This window comes from Lathyrus oleraceus, chromosome 4, assembly GCF_024323335.1.
Source record: "Lathyrus oleraceus cultivar Zhongwan6 chromosome 4, CAAS_Psat_ZW6_1.0, whole genome shotgun sequence".
NCBI classification, from domain to species: Eukaryota; Viridiplantae; Streptophyta; class Magnoliopsida; order Fabales; family Fabaceae; genus Lathyrus; species Lathyrus oleraceus.
Window position 1 is genome coordinate 102,501,932 of NC_066582.1, and position 6,000 is coordinate 102,507,931.

Genomic DNA, 6,000 nt, shown 5'->3' on the forward strand with positions numbered 1-6,000 from the left:
TGACCATGCAAACCGGAACGACATGTCCGTGTTCCAATCTATATCGGATTTGTTATGCAAAGCACAACAAAACAATAACAAATAATTTCAAGTTATTTATGTTATTTCGGGTAGTCCTAGAAAAGAAATCCATGTGAGTTTCCTCTAATCCACCGGAACAAAAAAGGAATCACATTTTTAAGGAGATTGTGCAGACTAGGATGTTGCCTAAACTTCCAGCGCCAGAAGGAAACATGGGTCCTAACATGGACCAATAACATGCCTTCCAAAAGTTATAAGATCACCACATAATAGATTAGTATATGCTCAAAACAAAGGTTTAGAGATTGATCTACAATGCTCACTTGGAGAAACGTGTTTGGCATTCATGCTCAAACAGTCAACAACCACCAAAATCACATAGAAAATAATATCAAAGGGATGACAAATAGAAAGAAGGTGAATCGGCCAAGAAAAATGAGCATTGAACAAAAGCATCCAAAAATTAAATTATTCCCGGTAGTAACATTAAATAATCCTTACACAAATTAGAAATTGGACGATTAAAAGGGATAAACTCAAATTGAATTAGATGCTTCTGATACCACTTATTAACTTTTTTTTATGTCATTTCTATTCATAACTTTATGATTTATATTGATACAAGAATCGAGAACATAACTCTAAATAAATTTATATGAGTATGATATGCCATCGACTCATATATCTTATATTCATATCTGAATATAATTATGAGAATTAAAGTATAAAGTATCTGAGTTTGCCATTAAAAATAATTGAAGATTATCGGATATGTGATCTTCCAATTATAGAATTTCTTACGACTCCTTGAATCTTCTTTGATAGGGATGAATAGTGAATTTTTCGGATGAGCCTTATTTTCGTTCGTTCTACAAATGGGGACCATAACCCCTATAAATAACCTTAGAGTTATTTCTTAGTTTTCAATATTGTAATTTGACCATCATCAAATTAGATATTAATTTATGATATCTACACAATAATCTCATATTTTATAATATTTATATTTTTAATCACATACTTAATATTAATTAAATCACTGCAATTTTAACTAATTAAACAATAATTCTAACATATGTGATATTACATTCATGATCCAAAAATTCTAACAAAAAAAACATTAAAAATCATGCTCGGATAATCACACATATTTTTATATCTTTTGTGTTTGATTGTTTTGGTTTTCTAACACGAAAAATATTACCTTTTTTACAAAGATATTAAAAATTAATGCATAACAATTTGTGTCCCTTAAATTTACCCATAATGATTTAAAAATGTTTTGTTTTACCATTAGTGGCCCAACTAATTGTCTAATTGTTTTCCATTCTTATATAAATAATATTCTAAGGATGTTTGATCATAATTTTTTAAAGCCACACATAAAATGATAATAAGAAAAACGCAAAATATTGGGGAACATAAATCACACCCACTCGAACCACATAATCAGTTTAAAGGGATATACAGACAATTCAAATACAACAAATAGTTTAAAATAAACCAAATCAAACACACAGATAACATACACTATCCAACAAACTCACATATCCGACAGAAAAACCAACTAACAAAAAAGTTTGATATGAGTCTTTAATTCTCAAGACAGTGAAAGAACCAACCACTAACACAAACTAATTCACAATTAAACGATTATCTAAAATAAAATATAATAAACAAGACGATTCTTTCGAACCAACATCAAACAAATAGAATAATAGGGATTTTATAAAAACTCAAATTTTTATATTCTTATATTACTCCAAATAAATTTTATAAATAAGATGCAAATAAATTAATTCCTTTAGCCTTTGTTTGAAATTTTACAATGGCGAGGAGAATTTTGAAAAAGAAAACAACGATTAAATGAAAAGAATTTAGAGATTTAAGTAGAGAGAATTTTAAAAAGTTTAATTTTATTTATAATACAAAAATAAAAACTCTTATTTTTTTCATTTATATCACGAGCTTTTTTCTTTTATTTATTTTTAAAAAAAAAACTCCATAATTTAGAAAAAATCTATGTAGTTTAGAGAATTCAAAAATTATATTAAATGAAATATTAATGAATTTTGAAAGAATTTAAATAAATTCTTTAATTATAATATAATTATCATAATATTTTAAAAATTAAAATATATTAATGATAAATATTAATTTATCATATTTTAAACAAAATTATCTTTAAAAAATATTTAAAACTTCATTACTTTTTAATTTAAATCTCATTTCTCTAAAGTTATTTCTTTTGTCTCATAATTTCCAAAGAGAGCCATTGAAATTTATGTTGAGGTACATTGCCCGTTTTAAGAACAATGTTTGAGAGTTGAAAAGACAAGTCCACTTTTTAGTGACGTTGATACTGACACGATGAACCATTGTTTATTGCACTGCATGATGCATCGCTTTTATTTTTTTGCTATCACTGCATTTTAAGTTTTAACTTAACCGTGTGCATTTAAGAACATGAGAAGCAGAATAAAATACTTATCTCTTTACTAATATTTTACACCCTCTTATCATTATTATAAATAAAAAAACACTTTTTAAATTATTCAAAAAATTTAAACTTTTTTTATTGTTGATTATAATAGTTATCAGAATTAGTATTTTCAATCACTTATAAATACTTATTGCATTTATTATTTGTATTAGTATAAATTAAGTATATAATCAAAATAAAATAGAAAATAATTGTGTTTCTGCTACAAAACATATCCTAACAAGATATCCATGTATCTTATTGATAAATTTATTTAATACAATATAAAATATATTTAGATATACGAGTAGATTTGAAATGAAAAAAAAAATTTGGAGAAAAAAATAAAAAAATTATATTTGAAAAAAAAGAATTCATCTCTCATTTAAAGAAATTTTTTTATTAAAATAAAATAAATATTTTATGGATAATGATCCGGGAAATGGAAAGTTAATGGTGTACGTCATTATTGAGTGATATTCAATTTGATGAATATAAAATATTTTTAGATACACATGTCAATTTGTAATATGTTATTTAATTTTAAAATGAACAATGATTATATAAATTCAGTTGTATTAAATAATCATATAAAAAAAATAGACCCGTAAGATGAAGAAAGAAAAAAATCACATTTGAAAATAAAAAATTTGTCTCTCAAATAAAGATAATTGTTGATTAAAATGATATAGATATTGTCCTGAGAGTGACTAGTGAAATAGAAATCAGTTATCTTGCAACGTTGTTAAATGATATCCAATTGATGATATCCAATTTGATTTAGTATAAAATGTATTTCGATACACATGTCAGTTTCAAATGAGTTACTTAAATAGAAAACAAACAATAATCATATAAATTATGAATATTTTTTATATATAACAATTATAAAATAATTATATTTTTATTTTACATAAAAGTTGTGTTTTAAAAATTCAACATTTTTCTGTGTTCTTCAGTAAATTAAAAAAATATTCAAATTTTTGTTATTTATTTTAAAAAATAAAATGGAGAGAGAAAAAATTAAAATGAAAGTGAAAAAGTGTGAAAAAAAGAAATGTGGTGAAATTTTGAAATTTGAATTAAGAGAATAAAATGAATAGTGAGAAAGTAAAAAGTAAACCGTGAGAAATGAATGAGGTTGCAAAATGATGTAGTTTCAATTTTTTTAGCATTTGTTAATTACAAATATATCATTTTGCTAGTATATTTTTTTAAAAAGAAAATGATATATTAGAAAGTTTGGTGGTAATTTATTTTAATGGATAGATAGTTGATTCCTCAACTCAATGAAATATTTTTCAAAAGAAAAGTTGAATTTTCACTTCAAAAGTAAATAAAACAATATTTATATTTAAAACAAAAGGAGGCATAAAAGAGAGAATTATTATGCAGTTGTTGAATAATAGCATCACCGATAATAAAAACAAGAGTGATTCACAAAAAAAGACAACGACACCTAGAGAGAAAAAAAGGATTTCAAGTATTCAACTATCTACCTAAGATTAAAAGATACCTAAGCCCTCCTTAATTTACCCTTTTATTAAAAATTAAATTATACTTAACCATGTCATTACATGTAATTGACTAATACAAAGTATTGGGCCAATGAAAACTTCCCATATTGCCAAGTGGCAAAAGAAATAGAGCTTTTTTTATTCATGTTTCAAAATTGTAGACATCCCTTTTAACCGATTAAACTTTCCCTCCATCCATTCATAACTTTTTGGTGAAAGTGTCCTTTCCGTTTCATCCATTGTATGTTATCTCTCAGTTGTTCCCCATTTCCTTTATTCAGAAAAAGTTTTTTCTGTTCTATCTCATCATTTTCTTGCCGATTACCGCGTTCCATTCATCCAAGACGGAGATCGTCATAAAATTTTTGAGGTCAGTTCATCTCTCAATGTTTTGGTTTCGAGGTTTTAATTCATGTCATTGTGTTAATGTGTTTTAGTTGTTATGGGCGATTATCTTTTTCATTATGGGTTTTGTGGTTGTATCTTATAGAATTTTAGTTATGGTGTTTCTCATATATGACACTTGCCCCATTCTATTTTGAATTATCGGGCAGTTTTTCCTCAATCTACCACATTCTTATTGTGAAATATCACTGCATAATGATATAGTTCTATAGAATTTCACAACAACATCATTATGGTTTTTAACAATTTAGTCATCTTTCTTGCTGCCTTTAGTTGTTCTGTGAGTGCACTTTCCTTTTAAAAATGTTTTGAATGATGTCAAAACTATGACACTTAGCATTTGTGTATATTGGTCGACACACAAAACTAATTTCGACGCCTATTATGCTTATGCCATTATACATGGTATGATGCTGAACACACAAAACTAATTTACACATCTCAGTTGATTTCATCTTAACAATTGATTTTCTATTACTTATAGGACAACAAAACCGCATGACTTCATTGATGAGTTATTCACTTGGAGGAATTTTTTCAGCTAAAAGAGCTAGACTGCGAAGATTATGCATACTTAAACATAAAAAGACAAAACGCTCTAAACACGATATTTCTACGAACATCACTACACCTGCCACCAATCAAATTCCCCTATCGAATATTACACTAGCAAGTTCAAGCCAACAAATTATCAACAAAATTGTGTCTGATGGACAACACATAAATTCCATTTTACAAGAAACACAACCTACTTGATCAACACATTCTATCCATACTCCATAAAAACTATTTAACCTTTATAACATGAACACAAACCCTTTCTCAAAATTCTCCACGGTTTCCACTCGTACAGGAATTGAAATTCTAAAACCAATTGTACTTCTGCAAAGAGAAAACATAACAACGTTTCAACCAATTCGGCAACACACATCTACGACACTCATGTAAGATTTTCTAAGTCCTAACCTACTTCTTTTGTGAAACATTATTCTTGAATCCTATTACCATTAATTCTACAAGAATGAAGTTTTTCAAAACAATAGAAGTATACCACTACTATTGAAAAGAAGTAGCGGTCACCCGAATAAGGGTCTTGGAGTGCCAGACAACTCTATATAGTAATGTCAAGAGTCAAGAGCAAGACTGGTTTGAAAATCTTAATTCATTACAAAGACAAGAATCCATTATCTCCAACAAAAAAAATATGATCTTCAAAGAAGTTTTTCTTAATTTTGTCTAGAATTTTATATATTTAATGTTTCTTACTTATTTACTTTTAGTTTAAACATTACCTTCATATGGTTCCATCAAGTACAATTTCATTCCAATGAAAATTTGTTTATAATTTATATGGAACTTCTGCACTGAACTAGGCACAATTTATATGTTAACAACACTTTGACTTTCACTCATTTCATTTACATTATTATTCATTTGATTATGTTTTAAGCAATAAGTTCTCAATAATATTTAACTTTTATTATCAATTTTTTATATTCATGAGATTTTAAACTATAACTAATTTAACTTACCCGTGCGGACGCACAAATCTTCTACTAGTGATTTTTTATAAGA